General features: G+C 32.9%; 1 pseudogene across 1 annotated transcript; it reads right to left on the bottom strand.

The window, feature by feature from the left end:
- Positions 1-11,002: 11,002 nt before the first annotated feature.
- LOC146946143 (uncharacterized) lies at positions 11,003-15,761 on the bottom strand (annotated as a pseudogene). The gene is made up of 7 exons (XR_015028226.1): positions 15,421-15,761; positions 14,963-15,014; positions 12,109-14,036; positions 11,946-12,021; positions 11,751-11,845; positions 11,554-11,644; positions 11,003-11,428 (listed from the first exon to the last, which is right to left on the bottom strand). The product of XR_015028226.1 is annotated as an uncharacterized LOC146946143 (transcript).
- Between the last annotated feature and the right edge of the window lie 134 nt (positions 15,762-15,895).

Here is a 15,895-nt window from a genome sequence, read left to right as displayed (position 1 = left end):
TGATAGAGTCAAGATAAGATCAATTAACAAAATCGTTAACCTTTTCAAAATCAACTGTGAACATAACCAACACTCTTTTCTTCTTCTTAGCTTCATCCACTATCTAATCAAGATTTCATCTAATATTTGTCTTCCTTTTACAAAAGTCGATTGAATTTCCGACGCCACCTTACCAATAATTTTTTTCCCTTTTTTAGTACAAAAATTATAATAACAAAAAATTAAGAATAAATATAATATTTTATCAAAACTGATTAAAAATATAAGAGTTTTATTGGATCGAATTTATATTAAACAATCTCATCTTTCATGGAGCCAAAGTATTAGAGAATATGGACTAAAAGCAAAGGGCACATGGCATCTACTAGGGCACATGGCATCTTCCACCAGGAAGAAAATGACATATCTTCTAGCATATTGTCCTTTTTTACGCCAATTATTGAGGTTTCGCTCTAGAATCATTAGAAACTCGACCCTAATGAAAACCCAAGTTAAATCTCAACGAAAAATTTCAGCTTGATTAATGGCTAAAGGAAAAGAAGATGAGACATCCATAACTCTCGGCCCACGGAAAGTGTATATTCTACAAATGGGAAATGTTCGTTTTTATCCGTATTTTTGTGCTACATTTAATTTTCAGGCTTGAATTTACTACTACATCTGTTCTTAAACATAAGATCTGTTTGAAATTTTGTTTGTCTCTTTTAATAATTTTTTTTTGGTATTTTATAATACAACAATTAATTCTTTATCAACACACCCTTATTTAATTATTTTATATCTTTTTTTTAATTAATTAGTATCAAATATTATGTTGAAAAAATAAATTAACCTTCTCTCTTAAAAGATAAAATTATAAAAACAACAAATTTATTATCACTTTAAATTTTCTTAATTCCCGTTATTTTTCTTCTCATTTTTTGCTACATTTAATGTTTTTTTATAGAGGTAAAAGGAAGACAATCACTAATTTATCAGTTTATTCGTTTTTTTTTGGTACAAGTTAATTCGCTTTTCTATTGTACTTAATTCGATACACACATAAGCAACTAGAATAGATAAAGTGTACACCCTCCGGTCACTAATATAAGCAAAAGTTTGATTTTTAGATTCATTCATTAAATGATGTATGTAGTCTTTATTATAGACTACATACGTCATTTAATGAATGAATCTAAAAATCAAATTTTTGCTTATATTAATGACCGGAGGGTGTATATTTTACAAATATTGCGACTACATTTTATTTTTTAGGCTTGAATTTACTATTTCATCTAATTACATTCATATCCCTAAAAAAAATCTAATTACACTTATAAGCAACTATTCTTTTAGGAAATTATTTAAATAACTGATGTATCGGGACTATATTATAATCTAGATACATCAGTTATACAATAAATCTGAAAAAACAATATTTGCTTATAAATGTGATTGAAATGAGTATAGTTTTTATCTTTATTTTTTTTATCCATTTTTTTTGAAAAAGCCTAAATGGGATATATATTAAACAACTCTAGGCTCTAAAGCACAAGGAGTGCCAAAAACGCCTAGGCACAATAGGTACACAAACAATCCTGTACAAGCCAATATGGCGCAAAAAAAAAAAAAAACAAAGAACAACAAGCTAGAAAATTGAGTTTGAGCAAGTTAGAGGACTCCACCGCCATTCTTGATAGTCAAAATCAAAATTAGTGTATTTCGATTTCAACCACCAAAAAGACTGAAGCTTTGCCCTTTCACCTAGCGCTAGCAAATTATCCTCCTTTCCTTTGAAAATTCTATTATTCTGTTCTTTCCAAATTGTCCAGGTTACTGACAGCCCAATAATCTGCATGGACTCAGTCGATTTCTTTGAGAAGCCCCACAGACCACTAAAATGATGTAAATGTTCAAAAAAGTGACAATGAAAAGCTGTTGAGAAACCAAGCCAAGCCGCAATGATATGCCACACTCCGCCGAAGAAACCGCACGTAAGAAATAAATGGTCTCTGTCTTCATTAAAACCGCAATTAGCAATACAACCCTGTTCAGATACAAGCGAAACCTTCCGGTGAAAAAGTTTGTCTCTAGTAGGAATCCGGTTGAGGAACAGGCTCCAAGCAAAAATTAACACCTTAAGAGGCACCGCTTTCAGCCATAAAAACCTGTAATTATTATTATGTTGATGTTGCGCCCATCAACCTCCATGTATGTTAAGAAATAATAAGCAGTACTAACAGTGTAACAACTAGAATCATGTAATGTCCAAATCCATCTATCTACACGGTCACCCTGAAATGAGAAATTAGATAGGCGACCAATACACTCCCACAACAACTCCTCCTCCCACGCAAAAAGCCTACTACGCTATTTCTACGCCTCCCCATTAACCCCCCACCCTCTCGCAAACAACTCAGCCACCGTGTCTAATTTGTTCTCCGCTAACTCATACAGACGCGTAAAAATATTACACAACGGTTTCCCCTCCAGCCAAGGGTCGACCCAAAACAAAGTGGACATACCATCCCATACATGACGAGTAATATTGTCCAACATCATTTTTTTATCCATTTAATGTTATTTTTTACAAACACTAAAGGAAAAACATGACTAATTTATGTGTTTATCTGTTTTTATATATGGGGACTGCTAACTTACTCCCATCTAAAAACATGAAGGAGTAAGTTAGCAAGCCTACTCCCACTTGCTTTTTACCAAAAGTTACCTTGCATCTTTAATAAACACCATTTTAATACATGGGTATTATTGTAATTTGCTTTTTGTAACTTTTTTTTTCTTGAAACATTGTTTATTTTTAACAACGTTGTGTTTAGGCCTGTGTTTTAACGCAACGGCACCAGTTTTTTTTTTTTTTTTTTTCACATTGTGTTTTTGTGTGGAAACATTTTTTTTTTCACATTGTGCTTTTATGTGGAAACATTTTTGAATTGACGTGACTTCATATGAGTTTTTTCTTTTATTAAGCTGAAGCTATTGCCATGTTGTGGTCAAACGACTAATCAGATAATTTTAGATAAATTGGGGTTTGTAACTTTGCAATTTTCTATAAAAAAAGGTTACTTTGTAATTTAAAGACAGGTTGCTATATGGTGAATAACAATCGAAAACTAACAACGTTTTTTTTGTTGAGGGAAAGATTTTTTTTTAACGAAACAATGTTTTGTTTTGTGTTTTTGGTTTGATTAATTAAAGAAAACTCGGTACATGAAAACAAAGTATATATCTCCATGAATTTAAGGAAAAGAACAAGAAACATAAACAGTTCTTCAAAAAAAAAACATAAACAGTGGCGTGGCGTTAAAAAAACAATGTTTACAACAACAAAAAAATTAGAAAAAAGCTGTAATACCCATACTAAACGTACCTAGGAAATTTAGCATGTGCATTAAGTTGATACTGGATACATTAAAAATTTACAACTACAAAACTTTGAATGAATATTTAATACAACAATGAGCGTTCGTACAATCAAATAAACTCTGCTACTAGTCCAAAATATAGAAAATGCATCCTTGAAATCCCTGACGTCCTGCAGCGGGTACGAACGAACATTTGCTGAAACATCCATTCAGCTACTAGCTTGCTAAACCAACCTGTTAATCTGAAACAAATAAGGATTGGGGTGAGACATAATGTCTCAGTGAGTTCCACCTAATCCTAGGCTATAGGTAACCTCAGGGGAAACCTACGGTCACCACGTGTCTACAATACAACCTGCCGGTTGATTATACGTGTGTGGGGACTTGCTTTCCTAGACGGTCGTGCATACTAGGGCCGTCATAAGATTCTTCTTACCTTGTTATAGGCTTCAATTCTTATACGTGTCATCGCGGTTAAGGGGATTCTAGGACCGCTTTGCCAAGATTACGCTCTACGTATCGAGGCCTAAGCATAACATAATCATGACACGATTCTAAACCGGACGATCAGGGGAAAACTAACATCGTCATCGGCATAACTTTCTCTATTGCTCTATGCATACTTACGTTGTGTCTAACAAAATACCTTATCTTGCTATCATACTAGTTCTTGACGATCTACGCAAAAGCTCTACTAATTCTTGACGATCTACGTCAAGGCTCTATGACATAACATAAACATGTCTAATAATTATGCATAGTCAGATTCATTGATTAAGTTAGCGTGTAACAATCAAATACTATCTGAGTTCATTTTACGGAGAGCCCCGGGGTGGAGTAAACCCGAGCACAATCCCTATCTAACCGATGGAACCTATCTAAGGTATAACCAACGGCACTCCTGCAGTGGCGTGCGGGATCCTTACGGCTAACCCCGTTTCACCTACTGGAAACCCCTTATGTCCAACCTAATGTGGATCACAAGAGACACGACACCTACATCTTGTTTAAGCATTCTATGTGAATAGATATCTAATCGCTTCACAGCTTTAATAAAGTCTGAGTCTATAATTGCATGAGTATTAAATCTATACATACTATCTATTTTACCTCGGATCCTTAAACGATCCCTCTATAGGTAAACTAAATGCTTGCTTAACTTTCTTTGTGAAGAGATATCTAATCAATTCACGTCTTGCCATACTCGTATGGCTTTCTATCTTTGATACGAAGGGAACAATCTATTCCACTTCGCATCTAATCAAGCATAAATTCAAGTCTAACATTATATTTGTTTACTAACTATTCTAGTTCTAGACAAGCTATTCTCGCTCTTGTGCCATTTTTGCCATAAATGCTATGATTACCATGATTTTCATTTCAAGAATCGTTTGATGTTATGTGCATTGTCTAGATGTTGTTTTGGGGTTATAAAGTTGTAAAGCGTTGAAAGAAAGGCTACGGAATGCACCACCGGCCCTACTACGAGCCAACAAGCCAAAAGCAAGCTGGCTGAAGACAGACAAGTTTGCTAATAGCGAAACTTTCTGGGCTGCTGTCTGAAGAATTTCGCTATTAGCGAAAGTTTCGCTAATAGCGACTTTCTTCGGGCCTGTGGTACAAAATTTGCAATTTTGACCCAAAACTCATCCAGTTTGATCCTGCAATGCACCATGAACATCCAACAACATACAGAGACATTTATAAACATATTTCATGGCAATTTAACATCTATGCAACAAGATTTGGCCAAGAATTCTTTAGGGTTTTAAACTCCTCATTAGCATAAATCTATACTTTCTAACTTGAAATCACACAACCCAAAGGTGGTAAGCTATCTATTGAACTCACCTAAACAAGTTTCTTGCAATTCCTCAAGCATCAAGCTCAAACCCTAGCTTTTGGCTTCATCCTTGATTCTTGCCTTTTTCACCAAACCATGCTTTAATCCTTTCCTTCATGTGTTCTTACTTGCTAAGCTAACATAATCCTTGCTTGATCATGATTGGGAGAAAGTTTGGATGATTAAAGGAGAGAGGGAGGGCGCATGGTAGAGAGAAGGAGGAGAGAACTCTTTCTCTCAAAACCTAGAGAGAGAGAGAGAGAGAGAGAGAGAAGAAGAAATTATGAGGTTTCCACCCCCAAAATCACTTATATACTCCCTTGTGCGAGATTACTTAAATGCCCTCCGTCTTGGTCGTGCTTAACCTGACACTGATACATAAACCCCTGCTTGACTGATATTTCATAAAAACATCTCCCGTCGTACTTGACGTTCTGTAACACTTAATCTCTGATATCTAGCTCATACCTAACTTATGTCATTAATAGATATTTCCATTACCCTTACTTTCCATGAACATTTGTCCTTTGACGCGTCTGACGGGTAATATTCTGATACTGACAAGCAGGATATTACAAAAGCAAATTACACTAATGTCCATCCATTCAAGTAGTGTTTATTAAAGACATGAAGGAGTTTTTAGTAAAAAGCAAGTGGGAGTAGGCTTGCTAACTTACTCCTTCATATTTTTAGGTGGGAGTAAGTTAGCAACCCCATATATATATATATATATATATATATATATATATATATATATATATATATATATATGGGGGCTGTTAACTTGTACCCACCCAAAAACACTAAGGTGCAAGTTAACAAGCTGCACCTACTAGTTATTTACCAAAACACTCGTGTTTTTCTATTATAAACAAATATTATTTATGTTATTTACAAAAATGTCATTTTAATTAAAATAAAGTTTAATAGAGACAAAAGGGTGTTTTAGTAAAGTACAAGTAGGTGCAACTTGTTAACTTGCACCTTAGTGTTTTTAGGTGGGTGCAAGTTAACAGCCCCTATATATATATATATAATTCAATAATAATAATAATAATAATAATAATAATAATAATAATAATAATAATAATAATAATAATAATAATAATAATAATAATAATAATAATAATAATAATAATAATAATAATAATAATAATATGTCGTCATAAGATACACCATTAGATATTTCTCCTCAATAATTATAGTTAGCCTTTATTTTTAAAATGTGATTTTCGACAGGAAATGTAGAATATAAGACTGTAAGATTTTCTAAATACAAAGAGAAGGTGTGTTGATTTTGACAAAGTCAGATTTCGACGAGGAAGAAGAAGATTTCGACTAACAAAACCTTTGAAGATTTTGAATTTTCTCTAAAGAGGCAAGTCTAAAAGTTCAGACACGTGGGAAACCGACAGAAGCTGTCGAAAAGGATGTAGTTCAAGGTTCTTGGTCTTTGCAATTATTCTTCTTATGTGTATATAGTAGTTTTTCATAAGAAAAACGGGTCACAAATTATTAAGCATAAGTTCTAAACACTCAAAGTACCAGCGTTTAGAAAAACGAGTCATAATGTATGTATTGATGATCATATGAACCATCTTTATTTCAATGTAATGTGCAATTACTTTTCCTTTAAGTTTCTTTGCTTTTAGAACTTTAAGTTTTTACTTGTTTCATACTTTCAAGTTCTGTCGAAAGACAGTTACATTCATATAAAAAACAGTTTTCTTCATCCTGTTCATTAACAAATTCATGAATATGATGAATGTTCATACATTTTCTGGAAAATCATTGCACAACATGTCTTAGGATTTCGAGTTGATCTTGCAAGAAACGTTTTTAAACTAGTCTTTTGTTTACAAAAAACACAGGTAAACACTTATACATTCATCGCCACACACCATTTCACAAAATATACACCAAGGTCAAACATTGTCCCTTATATCGTCATCATGTATTGTTGCCAGAGATGTGTTACTGGACTAACATTCGTCTTTATTTCATCTTCATTTTCCTAAACTCAACTCTATATGAATGCATAAAGACAGACTCATCAAGTAATACACACCTTCACATTATCCACAATTAACATATTAATGCAAGACTCTCCCTATCATGCACAACGTCAAGACAAACATATCATCATCATTCTCATCGTTATTAAAGAGTAAACATCATCATTCTCATTATCATCACTATTAGACATCATCATTCTCATTATCAATATAAATAGATATCATCATTATCATCATCAATATAATTAGACAACATCATCCTCACCATCATTACAAAACAAACATCATAATTTCTCGTTATCTAATCCTAAAATAGACACCGTCTTTTCTCATCATATATGTATGTATGTATGTATGTATGTATGTATGTATGTATGTATGTATGTATGTATGTATGTATGTATGTATGTATGTATGACATTACTCCTTATTACTCTTGTTTATAGTTAATAAATCCGTCGTCATTTCCCCCATCAAAACTTTTACATTACTACCTTATCCTCTTGATTAATCCAATTCATAAACATGACTTATTTCTACGTCGTCATCCCTCTACTTTATTTGTTTGTTCCTCGAACGGACATGTCCTACGTTCTCATCTATTCTAAGTCTTCTCGATACTCTATCCTAACCATTAACAAGGGATCATTATTAATTAAGGGCATAAGACTCCATCATGTACTATCTTGCTTCACTCTCCATATCTATTCTTAGTTCGTCTTTAGCACTTTTAAACTCCTTCATGTATTAAATTCATCGTGGATTTAGACAACTACCCTTAGATCACCTAATTGGACTTCCCTCATTTAAGTTTGTTGGGTTGGGACCTTATTATGCTTCTTAGGGACCCTATGGAGGCAAAAAAATGAGTGTTTCTAAGTCTGGGAAGGGTGCACGATCGTTCCCTTTGGGGGCACAATCGTGCACCCCCTAAAACGTAAAAACTAACATCCTAGGCAGCAAGTACAAGCACGGTTGTGTGCCCCAATGACATGTCCATGCGCCCCTACTAACAACAAAAATTGCAGTTTCATTGCGATTTTGCTTTGGGAAACCTTCCTCGTCACCATTTTCGACCTAAAACTTGGCAATTTCATTTCAAATTAACATTCCTATGGATACCCTATCATTCAAACACTAATTTCTCGTTAGCCTACTGGATTATCTACTCCTTTTAAGGCCAATTCTTCAAATTAAAACCCTACACTAATTCCCTTTACTTCTAATGTTTCAACATCATCATCACCTTCGTTCCTCATCAGTTTCTCATCACAGTTTACAACATAACAACAACATCAACTTAAGAATTAATCATCCCTCGTTATAGAATAAAATACCCTAAAGTAAAGAGATTCTCCCACTTAATTATCTCAAATCCTTCGAAAATTCCAGTTTTTGGCTTGACCTTGTTGCAACTAAGGTTTCTCTTCCTCTACTATTCTCTTCTTTCTTTTCCATGTTCAACAAAACTGACTCTTCTAACTTCTAAGGTTTCTATTTATATTTGGGTCAGTCTCTTGTTGTAATTCTTTTCTCCTCTACTCACTATTCTTTTACTTCCTCCCTCCCCCACTTATTTAAAACTTATAATCTACACCCTCGACTCTAACTTATTTTATTTATTTATTCCTCTTTTCATTTTATTCAAAATCATAAGATTTTCCATTCATCATCATAAATCTATTTTCTCGACAACAAAATAACACTCAAGCAAAAATAGCATCATCATAGTAATAATCAATACTTCACCTATTAAACCTCATTGAATTAATTAAAATAGAAAATAGGGGTGTTAGAGTGAAGAGAAGAAGGAATATGATGTTGTGAGGCAAGGCTAAAGAGAGGAAAAAGAAGGGATCTTGGGATTTTTTTTTTTACAGAATTGGGATATGTTTTTTTTTTTTTTGTAATTCTATTTTTATTTTCTTTTTTAATTAAATAATGACATGTCACCGAATTATACACGTGAAAGAAATTAAAAAAATGAAAAAAATTAATAATATTCACAGTCATTTTCCATGCCAGTAATTTAAATGAGTTGATGAGACAGGGTCTATTTTTGAAGAATCTTGATTTGACAAAGAAGAAATCTTTAAAAAAAAAATTATATGGTGGTATACCAAAAATGGCCTATATTATAGGGGTAAAGTAATATTAGCCCTTAATTTTTTTTTGGCCGCACAAGTTTTTGCTGGCAACTAAAAGAAAACTTGGGAAATATATATGGAGAACATGAGTTTCGATAGCTTGACCTGCAATAGAATAGGTAGATCTGTCAAAACGGGCTAGCCTGTATGGGCCGACCCGTTAAACTTGATTAATTATAGGGTTTGGGCCTTAAATATTGAACCCAATTTTTTATATGGCCTTTTTAGCCCGACCCTTAAAAGCCCGGTATCCGTTAGGGCTAGACCGTATGGGCTGCGGGTAGCCAGTTAGCCCGCATGACAAAAAAAACCTAGATATTATATATATATTTTAAATAATTATTTACTTAGTTGATTATTGAAGTAAAAGATAAAAGTAAAAATTTAATGAATTAACACTCACATATAAAAGTAATAAAAAAAATTATATTTACTCGTTTCGTTGCTTAAGATTTTAAAGATCGAATATATAAATATCTATAAGCACAACATACATAATTTATTTAAAATTTCTTTCTGCGACGTTTTAGTTTGCGATGTTTGTACGAAAATGTTGACAATGTTTTTTGTGCTAGGAATTATTTAACATAGTAAAAATATTTTTTTTGTTTGAAATTTTATTGGAGCATTTTATAGTACTTTTTGATTTTAAAAAAAAGTATTTTTTAATAATGACCGACCCGTTTAGCTTGCGGCCCGTGTAGGGCTGGACTAGGGTTGTATTTTTCAAGCTTGTATTTCAATGGGGCTTTTTGCCCTAGCCCGATAATGCCCGAAGCCCGTTTGGGCCTGTTCTAAACGGATCGGGTAGCCCGTTTTGATAGCTCTACTTCTATCTGAACTAGACCATCAACCCGTTCTATCGCACGGGTCATATCGAAGGTAATATTTGACAGTAACATGTAACAAAATACTCCGGTCCTATTTATAAGAAAAAGTTGACTTTTTAGATTCATCGAGTAATTAATGTACTTGGTATAGAATATAGACCAAATACATCGTTTATGCAATGAACCAAAAAATTCAAATGTTTCTTATAAATAAAACCGGAGGGTGTAGTTTAGTTGAATGTCATAATTGTTCTAATTAAATTCATAATATTAATTATCATAGACATTGGTATTGTACCATATCATATTATGTCCATGACATCGACATGACAAAGATTTTGATCTTTTAATTGGAATGAAGAATAAATGCGATTATCATTGAAATTAGAAACATAATTTGACTAACATAATAGCGAGACGGGTTAAGCTTTAAGTAATAGCGAGACGGGTTAAGCTTTATTAATAAGAGATAGGGTCACTACTACAAAACACCCCCTTTAATAGCACTTATTTTGGCTCTTAATAGCGCTTCTCAAGCGCTAAGAAAGCCCCCGCTATAAAAGGTCAGGAGCCTATAATAGCGCTTTCCAAACGCTATTAAATAGCAACACATCAATAGCGCTTTCAGAAAAGCGCTAATATAGCCTTATTCTACTGCTATTAAAGTAGCTTTTCTAACAGTTGTTTCTTAGCACTTTCTAAGAAGCGCTATTGTAGCCTTTGTACTCAAATAGGGGTTTCTTAGCGTTTTACTAAAAGCGCTAACAAAAGTTGCGAATTTTTTTTTTTAATTTGTAACCAAAAATGCTATAATTAAACGCTATAATTAGATACTGAAATATGAATATAGCAAATTACATTCATGATAATTTCATTACAATCTTCAGAATTCATTCCATAAAAAGATAAAAGTACAAAATAAAGATGAAGATGAGGGGGGACATAAAACCAAAACCCTCCAAAAAGTACTAATTTGGGAAACCAGTCTTGTTCCTAGCCTAGCAAATTCTGCTAAAATCTGAGAGGCAAATCATTGTACCAGCTCTATGGCTACCATTGCTACTATTAATTCTACATTCAAAGCTGAACATTGACCAATATTGATAGTAAAGGCACCTAAAAAACCTGAAGTTAGAATTTTTAAATAAGCCCCACAAGCAGCTTTATCAGAGCTGGTAGCACCATCAGTGTTGCATTTTACCCAATTTAAGTTTTTCAGCAATATAGTCTCCTGTGTCATATAATATGAAACGAAAAATTAATTAACATAAAATTTCCAGCACAACCAATTACGATTTAAAATAATTCAGTAAAAAAACGCAAATGAAAATTGTTGAAAAAGAAAATGAAACTCACTAAGATACTTGACCATAAAGGTTGCCCAATCCTCCTCAACCTCAACTAGCTTATCTTTAGAATAGGTTTTACATTTGTAATCTTCAAAGTACTTCAAATATAAAAGTAGCCAAAAATTGAGTTAGAAAAAGAATGCCTAGCTATATATATATATATATGATTACAAATTAACAGTATATTAAAAATCACATACATACATTTTCGGGGATGATGTCTTGATTTCCCAATATTATCTCTTTCATAAATCGCTTGACAAATAGCCACAGTCAATGCCATTAGTTTGCATAGGACACTGGAAAAAAAATTACATAATTGAAATTTAATCCACATGATGAATTAAAAATACCATTGATTACGTTGTCAAAAAAAATACCATTGATTTGAAAATATACCTTTATTTCTATCCATGGGATTATACTTGACTTTGATTTTGACTTGGGATGAAGGGAACGACAAATACACATGGCACTATCAAAATTAAATCAACTTCAAATGAGTAATAGCACTCAATAATCATACTTATGTCAATAATAAATCAAAAGAATCAATACTCACTTCATGAACTTTCTTCTTACAACATCAATGTTAGGATGTCCCCCCGGCAATGAATCCGTATAATATATCATCTCAGCTCCGGGATTGATGACAAGCAACACCGAATGATTTAGCCATAATTGAGTTCAAGAGTTATATAAACCAATTTTGCTGCATCCCTAAGGCTTTCAGACAAGATTGTATACTTAAAAATGAGATTGTGAAGGGATTTGAGACAAAATAGTTTTCAAAGGAGTAGCCATCAACGATGTAAGTTCAATCTTGCAGTGAATTTGCTAAGAAAGTCTATATCAGTGAAAATGTTTTTTTTAATCAACATATATTATTGAAACACACTCGGCACAAGACGTTCTAAACGGGTAGTCGGATAAAGCATACAAGGTAAAAAAAAAAAAAACACACAGCAGATGCTTCAACGGCATAAAAACGCTGCTGATACGCAGCTTCTAAACTCCAATATAGCAGGAAAAAACAGCACAGCAGTACACTCACACAAGTTAGACACATCTTTGATTAAAAATGTTGGAGCTAAAACGAAATTATGTAGTATCAATATCCTTAATTAAAAAAAGAAAAAAAAAAGAAATCCATTTTTAAACCATTGTTAATATTTGAGTCATAGAAGTTGAATGAGAAGTATACGTTAAAGTAAAACATGAATGATATTGAGTACCAAGATCCGGAGTATAATAATAAATAACAAGTTTTTGTCATGGACTTATAGCTTTTTATGAGATGTAATTTCAAGTAGTTTTTGAGTTTAGAGCTTATTAGATTTTTTTTTCCTTATATATAATATTGAAGAGAGGAAAACCTTAGACTAGCATATCCCCTCAGGCCTCATCTTACATGTCAATACAAACAAAACTATGCTACCAGCTGCAACTCAAATTAATACAGACAAAAAATATGAATACTTTCAATTACACTTGTTGATATGTTGGTTAAAACAAGTGGTACCACTCTATTTTAAAATTGCCGGTTGCTGCTGATTCACATACACAGACAGGAAGGACAAAAACTACAAGTGTGGTTTCAAATTATACTGCTATGGTTTAATTTCCAAATATATGATAAGGTTTATGGACAATAAAGACAGAACAAACTTTTCTAGATCACACAACATGAATAGAGAGACTATTATAAGATATGTGATAGTTCTGAGTTCAATCACTGTTTAGAAAAGAAAGTGAGTAGTCTTCACTCTCTTTCTCAACTTTGTCGGACAATCTATTGAGTAGATTTGTAGCTAGAAAGGGAACAAATGTTCTTTGAGAAGGAAATGTTAGTGAACGTGTCATGTCCTCATCAATTCTATCTTGTGATGTGGCAATTATTTCATAATACGAGGAAATATAATAGTGATATGATCATAAGAGTAAAGTGTGCACATTAGACAAATGCAGAACAGAACATGTTCATAACACCAAAATGGTCTGATATCAATGTCAACTGCTTGAAGTATGGTTAAGAGTTCAAAAACAGATTAATTATATTTCTTGATAATAGCCAAATGACAGCAATGAAATAATTTCATATGGCCATGTTTTAGCCAAGAGACTTCCGCACAAGTCACTGGCTTGGATGTAGATAAAAGAAAAATACATCATTATGGGTCTAGAACTATGTATGGAACCATAGAACATAATGGCAATCTGGCAAAATAATAAAGTAAAGCTGAAAAGCTCAAAGATATTCCAACAAATTGATATATTAATGATAAGAACAAATTGATTGACTAAAAAATAAAAATAAAAGTTTGATACTTACAATCACAAACGACTGGAGACCCTGATTCAAAAAAAAAAAAAAAACAAACGACTGGAGACCAAACTATGATTCTAGGGATTAAATGGCTCAGGAAACTTACACCAACAAGAAAATGTACTCACATCGGTCCTTTTCATATCTATGGACAATTGGCATAACTGCATTACAAATGAAGAGAGAAATCCTTATGAATAATGATAGTATAGGTGGTTAACATTAACAAAAACCAGTACCAATAAAGCTTCATACTGTCCGATTGGATCATGAACTAATTCTTCAATTACTGTATAGAAAGAATCAAACTTACAGATTCCCTTCAATCTTATAATTTATAGAAAGAATCAAACTTACACATTCCCTTCCATCTTATAATTTAAGGCCACAAACTCCCCAATTAAAGTTTAAACGCAGTGCATCTTAGTTGTTTTAATGACAATATTTTTTAAGTTTTCTAATTGATAAAATCAATAAGATAAACTAACACCCTACTAGGGTGGAGCTTTGATTTAAAATAAAAAATAATAGTAACGATCACAAAATTTTGTGCATTATATCTGCATATTTATTCCATTCTTCAAACATGAATCACCTTTTAGAGGAGCATACTAAGTTACCACCGATGTAGCACGGACAGTGCAGATTCATGGCATGTCCAATGTTTGACATGTGTCAATGTAGGACACCAACCAGTGTTGTCAATCGTGGTTTGCAGAAAATAGTGGTTAGTTCAAATTATACTACGCTACAGTAGCTCTATGATGACCTCTATTTTACACACTTAGTACAAAATCACTTATCACACATATCACAAAACAATAGCGATAAGTTAAAATTCTGTATGCTTTAGCGCTATAGCTGCCATTTGAGAACATTGACGGCAGACACGTGTGGTTACATTCAACCACTTCTATCATTTTAAATTATTACTGCTATGTACGTATTAGTATCCGTGACAGTATCAGTGCCGTGTCCGGTGAATATGTGTGTGCTTCATAGGCTACCTATCAACCTGATACATCACAATGACACTACATACTCACGTTTATTTATGTAAATAAAAAAAATAAAAAATAAAAACACATACCATGAATGAATCCATAGAATGCACTTATAGTGCCACCAACAGCAGAACCAATCTACAAAAAAATAATCAAAACCCCTCAATTAACAATCAAAACCTAAAAAAAAAAAACCCACGTAAAAAATAAACAAATTCCACAGTTGATGACAAAATTAGATCCAACCCACAACAATTAAACAAGAAAGAAACCAAAAAGTTAGGATTTTGACAAGAAATAAGAAATGGGGTGTTGAGAATTTTACTTTACCATAGAAATAAAAACTCATAAAATCTAAGGCCAAGAATGAATGGATCAAAATAGGTAGAGATAACAAATGTCTTCCAGATGCATAACCCAAATACAGTTTAACCCTAAATCCTAATTTAAATAACTCATTCAACATTTTTAAATTAATTATAATTATATTACATAACAATTTTGAAATAAAGTAAAACTAAAAAATAAGATGGATCTTACTTACTGAAGAAGATGAGTTCGATTGGAACAAATTGAGAATCTGACTTCGATTTAGACGGTGGTTTTAGGAAGGAAGAAGAAGGTGATTTTCACTGATGCAAAGGAAGGACGGTGGTTTCGATTTTGAGAAGAAGGAAGAACGTGATTTTGAGAAGAAGGAAGAACGTGATTTTGAGACGGTGATTTTGAGAACGTGGTTTAGTTTTTTGACGGTGATTTTGAGAAGAAGAAAGAAGCGTTTTGGACGAAGCTGATTCGTTTTGGACGGTGATTTGTTTTGGACGAAGCTGACTTTGAATCCCAATGTTGGAGAGAGAAAGTGTTTTAGTTTGTGAAATAAGAAGCTTTAGTTTGTGAGCGAAACTGAAAAAAAAAATCCGCCTTTTTTAATTTTTCATAAAGGCCAAACATAGCGTTTGTGGAAAGCGCTATGTATACCCCCTCCAACAATAGCGTATGGGAGAAGCGCTATTAGTGAG

The sequence above is a fragment of the Medicago sativa genome, chromosome 2 (genome assembly GCF_051527215.1).
Source record: "Medicago sativa cultivar Bolivia chromosome 2, Bolivia_mono, whole genome shotgun sequence".
In the NCBI taxonomy this organism is placed as follows: domain Eukaryota; kingdom Viridiplantae; phylum Streptophyta; class Magnoliopsida; order Fabales; family Fabaceae; genus Medicago; species Medicago sativa.
This window is presented reverse-complemented; position numbering and strand designations above follow the sequence as displayed.